Source organism: Phasianus colchicus, chromosome Z (genome assembly GCF_987193195.1).
Source record: "Phasianus colchicus chromosome Z, bPhaCol1.hap1.1, whole genome shotgun sequence".
Lineage (NCBI taxonomy): Eukaryota > Metazoa > Chordata > Aves > Galliformes > Phasianidae > Phasianus > Phasianus colchicus.
The window spans coordinates 42,572,085-42,588,148 of NC_143476.1; the positions used below are offsets into that span (position 1 = coordinate 42,572,085).

At 40.8% G+C, this 16,064-nt stretch overlaps 1 protein-coding gene across 3 annotated transcripts in view; it reads right to left on the bottom strand.

Annotated features, from left to right (window-relative positions):
* Positions 1-16,064, bottom strand: part of TNFAIP8 (TNF alpha induced protein 8) — a 45,568-nt gene that overhangs the window by 16,352 nt on the left and 13,152 nt on the right. The window contains exon 1 of one of the 3 annotated variants that reach the window (XM_090131972.1): positions 428-2,183. The exons of the other annotated variants lie outside the window; for them this stretch is intronic. The gene's annotated coding sequence lies outside the window, so the exon portion shown is untranslated. Of the gene's footprint in view, positions 1-427; positions 2,184-16,064 lie in introns of those variants that run through there. 3 annotated transcript variants of the gene reach the window in all.

A 16,064-nucleotide genomic window follows, 5' to 3' on the forward strand; every position in this document is an offset into this window, starting at 1 on the left:
CATGACAGCACTGATACTGAGGTAGAGGACATTTGGGTATCCCACTCTCACTCTCTGTAGAAACAGGAATACCCTTAAAGAGTCGCACACACAGAACCACAAGGAGGATTCCCATATGCTATGCCACGCAGCATGACAAAGATCTTGTTTTCCAGTAATTGCCAAGGATGAGGTAAATGAGAATGCTGCACAATGAGCGAGCAGAAGTCCTGCACTACACTGTAGTCCTAAAGCTGTATCGTTGAAAGAAGTGGTAGCTTTAACACTGCTGCTACAAAGAACACTTTTTTACCTGCTGCTTTCATGGTGTGAACTCCAACGTACCACACTTCTAACCTAAGGATTAGAAAATCTTTGTTAGTTAGCAAGGAAGTGATGCAGTAGCACAAGAGGAATGATTTTCCTTCTGTAGCTCCAACAAGCTTACCTGTCCCTGATACATGGTTTCTGGGTGGTGGTTCTCACCCCCTGCTACTCTCCAATCATAAAGGATTCCTGCCATGGAACACAGACTTTCATGCAGTACAAGAACAATAGATACTGCCCTGAAGAAGGGCAGCATTTACAAAACATACTGAGAAATTACGTGATGTGTCCATCACTTTAAATGTGCTTCACCAATACTCAAATAGTATTTCCCAAGCAGAAGTAAATGCAACAGTGTAAACATTTCTGCAATACCCAGAAATGCTGCCCAACACAAATAGGAACAATACACTCATGCAGTACCTCAGATAAAAGGTACGTGCAATGGGAAAAGGAGAACAAATATTTAACATTCAAAAGCGTGGATGCCACAGTGCGGTATCACTACGAAATTAACCATAACTAGCTTTTCAGCAAGTGTCTGTTAACTTGTAGGTTTTAACAGAAAGATTTTTTCTAGAAGTCTAGAAGAATTTTTACTGATTAAAAGTCAAGAGAAGAAGCAAGCCATTGCCTTGCTCCATTGGACCTTTCCTGTATTTAGGTTAGACATAAGGAAGAACTTTTTCTCTCAGAGAGTGGTCAGGCACTGGAATGGCCTGCCAAGGGAGGTGGTGGAGTCGCCATCTCTGGCAGTGTTCAAGAGGTGTCTGGACAAGGAGCTGCGAGGTATGGTTTAGTAGTTTATGGTAATAGTGGTAGTGTGAAGATGGTTGGACTAGATGATCTTATAAGTCATTTCAACCTTGTGATTCTATGATTCTATGATTCTGCAAGTATTTTTTCCCAGACAGGCAGATTTTCCAGACACAGATTTTCAAAAGGGAGATTTCTGATTTTTACCCCTCCTTTGTTGGCACAGAGTGGCAGACATGCTTTTTGGCACCTATGAGGAGATCTTGTAGCACACCGCAAGGAGCTTTTGCCTTCTTCAGCACTGCTTATCTCCTGGGAATGCAGAAACCAACCCACCTACCAGGTATGCTCCCAGGTGCCTAAGAGTGGAGCTCTCACCTGCCCCATACAGATGTCACTTGGAAACCAATGCATGCAGATACCACCTGCATACTGCTGCACGTGGCATCCCCTGGCATGATGGAGCACTGGACATAAGCAGCAGTGCAGGCTGGCATCACCTGTGCCCTGGGATGCATGATGGACAAGGATTGCCAAGAGTAGTGATTGTTAGACTTCCTGCTTCCTGCAAGCTCCACAGCAAGAATTCTGTTCATCTTCTCTCTCTCCACAGTTCCTCTCGTGTGTCTTTTTGCCATCAGAGCCAAGCAACAGTGGTACATGTAAAGCAATAGCATAAGAGGCACAGGATGTCCATCTCCTTGGATGGCTTTGAGCAGGTCCTCTCAGCATGGGCCAGCCTGCTCTGCTCATAGGTCCATGGGTGAAGTAATCATACAAACAATGGTTCCAAATATGTGCAGAATTGTGTTTCTGTCGTGTAATAGTTCCATTAAATAGTGAACTAGAAAAAGCATATACGAAGTCTTTGACAGTCTTTCACATCTCCAAAAACAGCAGCACATTTCAAGGAGCAAAAAGAGATCAGGGACAGACTACTACAAGACAAACAGAATAACAAGAGAAAAAGCTGGCTGCAAAATTAAACACTCCCTGAAATACAGAATTCATGTTATTCTTTGTGTCCTTCTTCAGACTTCATTTAGGTTGACAGAAAGCAAAACAACTATACAATAGCCAAATAATTTCTGGAATATGAGAAGGAAGAAAATAGTACCCGTGGCACTACTTGCTAACTTTTAGGTAATAATTCGTAAGAGTTGTGTTTTATTTTTTTTTTTTCCCAGAATTATCATGAAAGAAATTTCAGAAAACAAGAATCCTTAGCAGGATTATAAACACAACAGCATGTAAGTCTTCTAGTAGAAATCTTGTTTAATACCTTCTGCGTACAACCGCACTGTTTATCTCATGAGCAAGCATGAGATACACATGCTCATCACAAAGCTCATACATTTTTCTTATACATCTGTTTTCCCCAGGTTCAGTAATGAAGACCTTGGACTTGTTTGGAAGAATCATGTGTTACTTCCAGCTAACACAATTCTACTCCCATAGTGCTAAAAGCAGTTTGGGATTTCAGATTTCCAGGCAGATTTTTAACTAACAGTTCAAAAGAGGAAAAAACAATGAATAGGGAGATTTAACTTATACAAGAATTGTAATACAAGACAGATTTCAAACAGATAATCCTCTACTAAATTCTGTTTTGGAAACTTAGAGTGAGCTAAGAAGTGAAGAAAAAATGAGAAACAGTTACTTGTTAGAAACTGATATCTTTATTTGCATTGCTGATTGTTTTCTTTTCTACATCCTCTTTCTACAGCGGAGGTCACATAACTGACTTTGTGCCAGGACACTCAATTCAACCGGCCACCAGCAAAATTATTTTGTGAATGTGGTTTCTAGCAGCTAAAGCATTCCTCATCAGTCCATGGCATATGGAGAAGAAGAGTGCGGAGGGAGGGCAAGTACAGTGAAAAATTAAAATTTCATTTTTCTTATACTGTACCTAACTTCCTCTGCTTTCAGTTCGGCACTTACACAGCTACACACAGACATTCAAATGAGCAAATCAGGAAGTTAATTTAAATGTATTTCCTAACCAAGGGGTAGAGCAGTAACATCTGCAATTTTCTTATTTTATTATTGCAAAATAGAATGAAATATTTGCTGTCTGTGTGGAACAAAACAATCTCCAGCTCCTATGCAATTTTGTTAATTTGGGCTTTAATGTTATTCTACATTGAAAAGAGCTTTGATTAGCAATGCAATTTTAACAGCACTACTTATAGAGTACCATTACTGATAAAACAATGTATTTGTTGCTGACTACACATCACACAGATGTATCAAGATAATCCAGACAGGGATTAGGTTTTGCTTGCTGTTGTAATGATTGCTTTCAACACACAGCACAATTCTAACATCCCAGTTCCCTATTTTATTTGGATGGTGCTGAGGTGCTAGCACAGCTGTCCAGAGAAGCTGTGGATGTCCCATCCCTGAAGATGCTCAAGGCCCTGGGCTGTGTGATTTACTGTTTGGCAACCCTGTCCATGGCAGGGGGATAGAACTAGATAGTCATTAAGGTGCCTCCCAATCTAAGCTATTCTATGATTCTCTAGCACAGAATTTTTAAATAAAATGTCTTTGTATGCATATATCACACAAGCTACTGTTTTCATTTTAGGAAAACTCAGTCCACTGGAAAGACTAAATACACCAAAGCATTAGCAGGTTGAGTCCATAAGCCAGATCTAAAAAGGGTGGCTACTTCAGGTTCTGGTCTGATGCTCAATGCATTATTTCTTACTCTTAAGCCCGTGTTCCCCTTGGCACAAGATTTGCACTACTTTCATGTGATAGCGCAGGTAGCCCTGGTTGAAGTAGTCAGAATACTCCCATCTACTGGGAAGATCCACAGACAATACGCTGGTGTATGTTTCTACCATGTGGTTAACAAATTATAGAAAATCCAGTCCTGAACACTGCTGAACAACTCCTCACTACTGTCCATATTATGCATGATATCCGATATCTCACCCTGTTCTTGCCCTCCACTCATTTGCTCTCCTCTCCTCTTTGCTTGTCTCTATTCTCTCTTCTTCAGCATCCATTCTCCAGCCTGTTCTTGGTTTCTTGAGGCTGAAGGACAGCAAACCTAGAGACATATGAACCTGATCCCGACTGCTGGCGCATCTTCCAGTTAAAGCAAGCGAAGCCCGTGGCTTCACCTCAGAGTAAGCAGTAGGTGTGCAGACCTGCTTCAGTCTGGTCAGCATACTGGCAGAATAAGCAGCACCATTCAGTGACAAGGAGACTGAACATGCACCCATCAAGCTGGGGCAGGAAGAAAGACAGTGTTGGGAAGCAGCAGTAATCCTTACGTGTGTAGTAAAACTTTTCTTATGGAAGCTCATTACCTCAGCAGTTCTGCTCCAGAGAGGAAAAGGGACAGAGGAGAGGTAAGAAGATATACAAAGGCCTCAGGCTGCCCAGAGAGGTGGATGTGGATGTCCTTGGAGATGTTCAAGGCCAGGTTGGATGGGGCCATGGGAAGCCTGTTCTGGTACTGAATGTAGAGGTTGGTGGCCTGCCTGTGGTGGGGCTGAGGAAGAGTTGGAGCTAGATCATCCTTGAGGTCCCATCCAACTCAAGCCATTCTATGATTCTATGATAAAGTTCAATCTTCTGGACTAATATTATAAGACCTTTGTAATGAAACTTGAGTCCCATCAGACTCCTCTACAGTTTACAACATCCATATTTGCCATACACATAGTTGAATCACTGAACTTTCAGTGAAAGTCTTACAGGACAGCAGAGTACTAACCACCCCATGAATGTCAGAGCTTTGCAGTGCACAGAAGTGTCACTGATTCCTTAAATTACTGCAGAATCAATAAACTAGGCAGACACCAGCAGCATCACCACAACCTGTAAGAAGACATACTTATATCTGATCTGCTTTCAGCAAGACAGAAGAAAAGAGGCATTGCTAGATACTAATGCATCAAAACACAGTGCTGGAACACAGTGCTTTTAATTAAAAGGGAATGTTTTAATTAAAACCAGACAATCTAATATTGCACAACCAGTAGTGAAAAAGAACTTGAGAACAAAGTGGTTGAATTAGTGTTAAATACAGTATGATTTCAACAGTGCTACTGAAGTTTTATGGCTAATATGGCACTTTCTTCTTTTCAAAAAGATTGTATTGTAATGACGCTGCTGGAACCAAAAATTGGATATTATCTTACAAAAGAAAGGTTTTTGTTCACATAAAAGCAGCGTACATATGGAAAAACACATGTCTAGGTTTGCAAGGGCTGTGTTCCAGTTCCAAGTCAATGATCAAAGAGTTCTGCAAATACGTAACAATCAAACTATGCCTTTTTTTTTATGCCAAATCATGCAAACAGTGACACCACCACTCATGTATCAAATACAATCTGATCTAGATAAAATTTAAAATCAAACAAGACTGAAAAATAACAGGCTATGAGAATAAAACTTGAGTTCAAATTTAATTAAAAGAGATTTAAAGAGGGATTTAAATGGATATTAAAATCTAACCAGAGCTTGTTCTTTGAAAATTCAGTTTAGCTACAGTTTACATTCTCAAGCCAGATGTACTTAATTATGTGGGATTCATATAAAGAACCATATTGATTTAGGCATGTTCAAAATAGGTTTTAAATCAGTTTATTATTTGCCTAAAGCTTATACTGAAGCCACATTAGGAATCTGGAAAAGTGCTTAAGAACGAGATTTCTTTGGGGAAATTATTAACTAAGGCTGTTGAACAAGTGCTGGAGAACCAATTCCCAATCTGAAAAACCTCACTGTTTACAGCAGTCTTAGAAGAAACATTTTCAGCACTTGCTTATCTTGGGTACAGTGATATTTTCAAAACTAAATCACAGTTCAGAGATCAGCACTGCAAACTCCCCATGTTTGAGCAGCTCTCTAATAAAGCGGCAGCATTCATCTTTCTTCCTGCCTCATTAATGCAGTGCAGGCAAGCAGTGTCTGCATGAGGAAGGCAGTAGTTATCAATAACCTTTCATATTTATTTATTGGCTAGAAGAATTTAAGAATTTAACCAAGCCAACTTCTGATTTATTTCTTTATAAATACCAATCCATAGACGGAACCCAGTGAAGAAAGCTTGAAGGGACTGGGCTTGTTTAGCTTGGAGAAGAGAAGGCTCTGGGTAAACCTCATTGTGGCCTTCCAGTATTTGCAGGGAGCTTATAAACAGGAGGGGAAATGGCTGTTTACGAGGGTGGATAGAGAGAGGACAAAGGGGAATGGTTTTAAACTGAGACAGGAGAGGTTTAGGTTAGATATCAGGAGGAAGTTTTTCACCCAGAAGGTGGGTGAGGCACTGGAACAGGTTGCCTAAGGAGGTTGTGGATGCCCCATCCCTGGAGGCATTCAAGGCCAGGCTGGATGTGGCTCTGGGCAGCCTGGTCTGGTGGTTGGCAACCCTGCACACAGCAGGGGGTTGGAACTGGATGATCATTGTGGTCCTTTTCAACCCAGGCCATTCTATGAGTCTATGATTTACAACTAAATGTCATTATTCCTCTCACAGAAAGTCTGAGCAATTTTCTAGTGTAATAATGACTGAAAATATATATGTTACTAATTTTTCTCGATATTAAACAAGCTTAAACGAGTGAGCAATTCATGCAAATTTCAGTTTTTGCATGAATGTTTTTAAACACAGTAAGCTGTGTTTAATGTGTTAGCATTACACTAAAAAATCAGTACTGGATCATGACTGACTGCCATAAGTTCCATTTTAAAGAAAAAGGTCAGGAGCTCTTGCTGGAGTCCAATTTAATTTGTTTTGTAAAAGCACATCAAAACCTTGAAGAATTTTATCTTCTTTAGAGACAGCTCTTCAAATGTTTTGACAGTAAAAACAACCAAATATGCACTCTGGGGCCTGGCCAAACCAAACAGCACTTCACAAGATTATCCCAAGACCTTCAAAACTATTTCAAGTATTATGTAATACAAATCAGACTTCTTGGACATTTTGCTCAATGTCTTGTTTGCTGAAAGCTGAGTTATGGCCCAACTTTAAGATGACTAACTCCCTCAAGTGGCTTCTCTGTTGGGGCTGTCCAACTGCAAGTTCCCAAATTTGAAACTTACTGTGTACAACAATTGGTAATTTTGGCTATTTTGGAAAACAAACAGAGTAGGAAAAAGAGAAAAATGGGCAAAAGCCCCATTAGCCAACAAACCATGTCCTCCTGTGAGTTCTGCCGCTGGCTTCTTTAGGTCATGGAGCTCGTGTTGCTAGTTTTGGCCAACACCACGAGGTGGCAACAGTGCCTCGAAAAGCACAGGAGTCAGGACTGCCTTTTGTTTCAATATTCAGAACAGAGCAGGACCAGATACAATGTGCAGATACAGAAAATGATCAGTTTCGTGTGTGGCCCCAGATCAGCATCTGATGTTGTAACTTGCAAAGAAGGGTTTAAATGCACTTTATCTATCACTCTGTAATGGAAAATGCTGAGAATTGAGCGCTTTCAATGTAGCATCTGACACCTGAATTTAGTCGGCATGTGAGAGAGCAGCTGAAAAGGTCTGTGTGTTATTGCATGAATGTAAAACTTTTTGGCTTGCATTTAGTGAATAGAAATTGTTTTGGGCTGCATTTATGTAGGTCGCTTCAAAAGTAATACCTTCAATTTATTTCCATGGAAACGACAACAGATACAAAGAACACAAGAACACTATTGTATGAAGCAAATTCTCAGCTACAAAACATTATCTTTCAATAGTCACCACCAATAGCTCAGCTTTTTTCAGCAGGGGTGAACAAGAGCCTGCATGCTGCACCTACAGCAATCTGCATGAGCAGAAGTAACTGAATGCCATGGATGGTCACCTCAGCTGAAACACAACACCCAGAATCTCACTGCACCACTCTTTGGTCTCTGTAAACATTCAGCAAGCATCTGTGAGTGTCAATGGATGCTATTTTTTTCTGCATAGAGGAATTCAATGCCACATTTGCACTCCCATGCCAGGCATCATTCTGTCAGACTGCCCTTCTGCTGCCATCTGTCCCATAGCAACAAAAAGGAATGGAATACTGGTAGGAAGGTTCAGCCTCTACTGCCATAGCACAAACATTTGCCTCTGATGTCATGGGTCTAGATAATAACGTAGGAAGCATTACTTCTGGAGCAGCCCTCACAAAATATACAACATCATTACTTAGTAAGTATGTAACACTGTCAATGGCAGTGGTTGCAATTCTTAATGAGTTGAGGGGATGGAAAGATTGAGCACAGCCTAGTCAAAAATGACCTGGGGGTACTGGTGGATGGCAGCTGGACATGATCAAGCAACATGTTCTCAGAGCCCAGAAAAACAATCATATTTAGGGCTGCATCAAAAGCAGCATAGCCAGCAAGGCAAGGGAGGTGATCCTGCCCCTCTGCTTTGTGTTGGTGAGAGCTCACCTGGAGTACTGTGTCCAGATGTGGAGTCCTCAGTACAGGAGAGACATAGATCTATCTCTCCTCTGTGGAGGAGGGCCACAAAAATGATCCAAGGAATGGAACACCTCTCCTATGAGGACAGGCTGAGAGCTGGGGCTGTGCAGCATGGAGATGAGAAGGCTGTGGGAGGCCTATCATTATCTAAAAGGGAATGTAAGAAACAAGGGGACAGACTTCAGCAGAGTCTGTGGTGACACTCTCAGATAAAGGGAAATGGTTTCAAACTTAAATCCAACCTAAATCTCCTGTCTTTAAGGAAAAAGCTTTTTACAGTGAGGGTGTTTCATTGCAGGGGAGTTGGCCTAGATAACCTTTTAAAGGTCCTTCCAACTCTAAGGATTTTATGATTCTATGATTCTATTTTCAAATTCCTACATGAAAACAGAAAACATGGCTACACTCTCCTTGCTTTTCAGAGCCCTGTGTTTAGCCAACGTATCAAAATGCATAGTGATGTGCCATCGCTTGAGTCAGCACTGCACAGCACTGCTCTCTCCATGCCCTGTTTTCTGTTGATGCAGTGTTAACAGTGCACTGATGGTTTGGCTGTTGCGGAGTGATGGGTGCAGGTGGGCTGCAGATTGAACATGCCTGCGTTATTCCCAACTGCAATACAGTTATGTTTGAAAGCTCCCCCCTAATATCCGACAAAGACACACAGTCCAGTGCCAAGAAATACCACGCTACTGTGCAGAATTCAGACCAGGTTACCCATCACAAGCAAGGGATGTAATGGATGAAGACTGCACATATAAATATCTCTAGGGCTGCTGCATTCTGAACACTCCTTTTCCTGTGTATCCCTTCCAAGGAAAGATAAAGTCTCAGTCATTTTGTATGAGGGTCCTTGGAAAATGAAGAACAACTGAAATGACAGAGAAAATAAGATATACCTTGTATTAGGTAATAGTAGTCCTTTCTCTGTATGCTCTGAAACAGATTGTCTGGGGGGACACCCCCATTATCTCTTTTTCTCAATAAGTCACTTTTTCATTTTTGTTTGTTTAGATTTGTTTTATTTCTGTGGTTTTTTGACAATTAAAAACTAAATTGACATTTTTAAAAAGCTAATTTTTAGTAATACAGATGCAGTATAGGTTAAATTAGGATATTCTAGCTTAATCCATGTTGAGTAGAAACACCTGCCTATCATGATGTCAGGAATCTAAGAAAATAAAAACAAAAGTAAAAATTAAATACATATTTTCTCCTTCATTTTTGCTTTAAAACTTTACATCCTAGATGAATGTACAAATGCTTTCACACTTCTCATGAAAAAGATGAATTTGCACGAATCAAGATTAACATGCTAGCACATCCATATGTTGCATACCAGTGCTTCACAGACAAAAGCCCCAGGTCACTCATCTGGAGCGGAAGAGGCACTGTGTCTCCGTTTGAAGTAGGATGGCTCACTCCAGAGAGCAACTGGGACCTCCTAAACATCAGTTTCTCCTGCTAATGCTCAGGCAAACCCTTACCAACCAGCTAGTGGCTGTGTATCCCACAGAAGTTGTCCAGCTCTCTTCAGGGCTCCTGATGTCTGAACATAGCTGCATGCTGAGGTCTCTTGGTGAGACAGAAAGCAGTGCTCTCCCCTCCTCTCCCAACATTATATAGCAAACCCCTAAGGAGTGAAACCAGACTCACCCAGAACAGGTTCCACATGGTAATAACAGTGTAATAACACCGTAATCTCTGGAAACTATAAATATAAGCTCTAAAATTGGCTGTACAGGCAAGTTAATGTTTCACTGGTGTTTTATACTAAAACTCAAACAAGACACAAAGTTATTTTGACTAAACAAGATAAATGTGGCCATATCTTCTGTATCTGAGGAGAACTGCCCTTGCCCAACAAATAAATAGTATCTATTTCTGCACTGAACTGGAGCCTGTCTGTTGGTCAAAGTGTCTGATAAGCCTCCACAGAAAGAGGGTTAATATAAATATAAAAAATAACAAAAAATATCAACAGTCAGCAGCATCTGTGAAGGCACCTGTAAGAATCCTCTTAATTGCATCTGTGATATTTGATAGTCTCTCAAAAATTAAACATGCATTTCTATTTGCACATGCATTTCAGTAATTAAAAAGTCAGTGGGAACTAATTTGAATATGAAAACTAAGGAAGGTATTTTAGGCCAATGCTATGTTTTGCATGTTAACACTCATGGGATATATACTGCGTCTACAAGCCTGTGCTATCATTCTGATTTGTGTAAATCACAGCTTACTATAAACTGAGACAGCAATATTATGCACCCAAATATATGGTACACATCTCAGAAATATTCCTAAAACATGCTCACTTCATTTACCAACCATCATGCTTTCCATATCCAGCTGTGCAATATTCCTACATCTGCACATCAGCAGGGACTTAGCTCTAAGACATTCTGTCTGCTTACATTACGCCTGAGCACGACTTGAGCTGCTGGCAGAGAGGATTTGCTCCTTTCTCCTCCCTCCAGGAGCACACTGTCACATTCTTCATTTCTTCATAATCTTTGAATCTCAAAACCAGATGACCAAATTGAGGAAGAAAGACACGAGACAAGTAATGTGAGCACAGACAACACATCTAAAATAACCTCCAGTGACAAAGAAACATCCTACAAAGCTCGCTCAAAAGCATGTTTATTCATACTTACCCTCCTTTTTTTCAGAACAGCAGGGCACCATGGCTACAGACAGGAAAGGCCCCTGGGTAACAGAATATCTCCATCCACCTCCAGCAGACACAAAGGATAAAAAGTGAGGCCTGACAGGAAGACATGGAGTATCCTTTGCATAAAGTTATACTGAATTTAAAACTTATAATGCATCCTGCGGGGCTAAGAAACCCAAGTGTTTATGAGGAAGAAACAGTCCAGGAATCAAAAAGGAAAATATTCAGGAATGAAAGATGTCACAGCACTCCAACAATTCCTCCCTGGGCATTTCTGAAGAGATAGAAAAGCTTGCAAGAAAGGCACACCCCTTACTGGGGGACTGAGAAGGAATCCAGTTGTGATTCTCAGATTGAATAGGCTTGGAAACAGAAAAAAAAGGCATCACTTCTTAAACTAAAAATAAAGGCAACCGTTAAGAATTTCTTATTCCAAAATGAGATGTTTTAAACCTTTCTTCTGGATCTCTTGCTACTAGCCCAGATCCTGTAACAAAACTCAGTTATCTTCTAACTGCCCAAAGGTCAATGACTTTGTTGCACAGGATAAAGATCTCCTGCCTTTGTTCATGTGATGCACTTTTTACTGTCAACAGCGAAGCAAAATGGCTGATGACTCAGTGGAAAAATGCTGGAGACCTTTGTGCTAAAGTTCTGGTGCAAAAAGGTACAGAAATGCCATGCCTGAATTAGCCAGGAGGGCTTCTGTGCTGGAGAGACTGAGTTCCATGTCATCCAAATCTGGATGGACAGCTCTCCAACACAATGCATGGCCTCCCATTTTCAGAACTTAAAATTCTCATGCAACCACAGAATCACAGAAACACTGCACCAATTTGCTGGCACACATTCAAAGATGCTGTCGTGAGGTATCTTTGCCTTCTGCAAAGAACATCTCATCAGAACAGCACTGCTTCCTTTTCTGAATATCTGGATGTCTATGAGTAGTTACGATATTAAACAAGCAGAATTTGCAGCTGAAGAGAGGGTGAACTGTTTCTTCCAGAGACTGCAGAGTGCAGACATCAAGGAGTTCTCTAGGACCTTCCCTCCATGACCTCTGCACCTACTGTACAGAGAATCCAAAATGCAATGATCTTCTGTAAGAATAATGCAATCATAGAATCATAGAATGGCCTGGGTTGAAAAGGACCGCAATGGTCATCTAGTTCCAACCTTTAATAGCATTAAGACTATTGAATAGACAATACCACATTGTGGATGATTGAGGCAGGATTGTTGAATTGCTTGACGGAGAAAGGCTTTGCCAAGGGATCTTGTCTGTACAGGCGAATTCATGGGCCAAGTCCAATTGCATAACATGCAACACAGCTTAATGCTGAGACCTGGGTCACAGCAACCTTATGCAGTGGTACAGGATCGTGGCAGAGTGGCTGGAAAGCTGCCCAGCAGAACAGGTGCTAGCAAACATGAGCCAGGAGTGTGCCTAAGTGGCCAAGGAAGCCAAGAGGTCCTCTCCGCCTATCAGAAATAGGCCAATATGACTAAAGAAGTGATTGTTCATCTGCACGCAGAAATTGCTGGTTTTGGACCCCTCACTACATGAAGGATATTGAGTTTATCAAGTGTGCGTAGAGAAGAGCAGTAGAGCTGGTGGAGAGATGAGAAAACAAGAGTTACACAGACTGGCTGAGAGACCTCATCACTCCTATGTCTAGCTGAAAGGAGGTTGCGGTAAAGAGAGGGTTAGTCCCTTTTCTCAGGTGACAAGCACTTGGGCACAAAGAAGCTTCAATTTACACCAGGGGATGTTAAATTGGATATTAGAAAGAGTTTATTCACAGAGAGTGGTCCAACACTGGAATGGACTGCCCATTGAAGTAGAGGCATTCCCATCCCTGGAGGTATTTAAGAGAGCACCCTCTAGATCATGTTGCTAAGGCCCCACACAGCCTTTTGAACCACCCTCCCATGAAAAATGTCCCCCACATCTGATCTAAATTTCCCCTCTTTTAGTTAAAAACCATTCTCCTTTATCCTATCACCATCTACTCATCTCTCCATAGCAATAGGGTATGAAGACAAACACCTAGAGTTCTACAAGTTTCCTCAGTTTTGCCACCATGTATTTCAGAATATGTGGGAAAGATTCTGGTCCTCCGACACCACGGGAATGTCTTCCTTGCTCCAGACTTCCCTTCTGGCCCTAGGGGCCTGGGACTTTTTGAAGGCCCATCCTACTGATAAAGGCAGAAGCAAAGAAGGCACTGATCACCTCAGCCTTCTGTTTGTCAGCACTTCTCTTGCCCATTCAGCAGCGACTGATGTTTGCTCTAGCTCTACATTTGAAAACAAACACACTGCAAGAGCACTGGAAATGTCCCAGTTAATGTGCTATTTCAGACTGAACTGTTTGGCGAAGTGATAAAAAAAAATTTAGAGTTGCTGGAAAGCACATGCATGAAGGGCTTCTGTTACTGTAAACATAAATTATTCTTAAAACCCAGGTTTGCTAATAGTTATATTTCATATACAAGATTCATATATACTTCATGTATAAGTATATATATTCCTCACTTTAGGCAATCATTTGTGATTGTGAAGAATCATGTACCAGCTCTGATCAAAGACCTGAGTGCCCTTGAACTCTGTATTCCACAAGGACCAATTTCTGTATGTCCTTTCTGGTGGGCAGCCAAGTAAAGTATTGTCTTTCCTACAGATCTGGCTCCACACTCCAATTAGTTCTCAGACAAAGGACTCCAAAACATACATCTCTGTAGGCAGAGTTGTGCTGGCCTAATACAACCTGTTCACAATATGAACCTGGTCACTAAACAATAAAACCTGTTCCCTAAATAAATAAATCCATGGAAAACTTGTGGAGGCAGCCCATACTCTAGAAAATGCATCTTGTAGGGCATGCTAATCTAGGCTTTTGAGATAAGCCAGGCACACATCATATCACTTAAGGATGGCTTGTTTGCTTACAACTCATCCAACCTATGTAAATGGGTTTAAACCCCTCTCAACAATACGCAAGCTAAACAGCTATTTTCTGGAACATTTATGTTGTCAATTGGATGCCCAGTCCCAAAGTTTCAGATCTAACTCAGAAACCTGTTGTTTTTTCACTTGCATTTTTGTATTTTCTTTGAATTTTGAGATCATAACCCAGGAAAAGATTGAGGACTTTACACTACTAGAAGGAAGATATAAATTATTCTTGCACTTTTACATCATTGCTATTATACCACTGAGCACATCACATCAAATTATGTATATCCTCAATTCATAATGCCACATTGAAAAATAAGCTCTCATTTGAGTAAGTTACAGATTTCTCTCTTTTTTTGGTCCATTTTCCTTATGACAATAACAGGTTTTAGTTGCTGCTGTACTCTGAATAGCACAGTGCAGCGTGCAATGGAAGGTGAACAGTTCATGTTCCCAGCAGAAGGCTGTGTTGGAAAGTTTAACCATAGACTCATCAATAAATTTTGAGATATGGGAAGTGCTGAATATTTAACAGAGGAGTCTGAACCAGAGGAAGAGAGTAAGAAAAAAAAGCCAACCTTGGTCCACATCTCCAAAACTCAAGAACCAACAACATTTGAGCAAGAAAACATTAAGTACAACTGATAAGAGAATTCAGACATTTCAGTCACAGCAGCTTATTTTAATTTAATAAGGCTTCAGATGGGATGTTTGAGTTCACGAGGAATGACATAGCTCTCAGAAATACCACTTTGGGCATTAAAATTTAGTTCTCGATTTGGGAGTTAAAATGTTTGCCTAATATAGTGCTGCTTTTAGCATGAGCAGAATATCTGGATTTTCAGAACAAAGTTGTGAACAAAGTTAGTTCAGATTTACCCTTTTTGTCGCCTTACAGGTGAGTCAATAGAAGTGCACTGTGCCTGGCTGGGATAAAGTGAATCTTCAAGGAAAGCCCCAGTGGTGCTGCTTCTGGATTTGTGATACATTTTGGCTGTGGCTGAGTAGGGCCTGCAGAGCTGCAGGGTATTTCTGTCCCACAGGCAAGGGACAGCTGCCCAAAGGGACATTACAGATCACCTAACTCTGCGTTCCGCAGTGAAAAAGGGGTGGCAGGAAAGTTTTTCAAAAGCATCAGTTCTGGATGAGCACCAGTCTTTTTTTTCCTCTCCTTCACTTATTAAACTTTTGTTATCTTAACCCATAAGGCTTGTTTCTTTTCAGCATCTGCTGTCTCCCTAGGGCATACATCTTCATTTTTATTTTTGACTGAGTTTGGGGTTGGGAAGATCAGGTTGTACGAAAATTTAAGTTCATGGAATGAAGGAAGAAATCCTTCAGCACAATATCATGCGCTGCCAGATAACTGTTCTCAAGAACTGAGGAAAACAAATCCATGGGAAAACCAGAATACTTAAACAACCACAACAGTTTGATTTTATATGAACAGTGATACATAAGGAAACTGACAGCATGAATCTTTGAAATTACGTAGATTAATCTCACTTCTTGTTCTGTATTTCACCAATTACATTAGTCACCTTCTAATTTCTCTTTCACTCAACAGTATTGGTGATTAGAAAACTGAATTTTTAATCATGGATTACATGATTTAGACATGCATGCTACAGCTGTGTGTGCAGTTGCAATTCTACTTCTTTATTTTTAACTATCCTCAGCTCACATCTAAGCCTACTCAGAACAGACATGTTACAAATCCAACAATGTAAACTTCAGCCATCTCTCCAAGTCACAAAAAATCCTGGACAATACAAGCAGGCAACCATGCCTGTCAAGCTTCCAGCCTCCACCTCTGATGATAATTAAGTACAATTGTTATTAGGAAAGTGAGTCAAAGCATCGTGGCTTCTATGCATTGTCTTAACTTGTTCTAGCATATTTGTCACAACTAATTCTGTTTCAGGTGACCCTCTGTA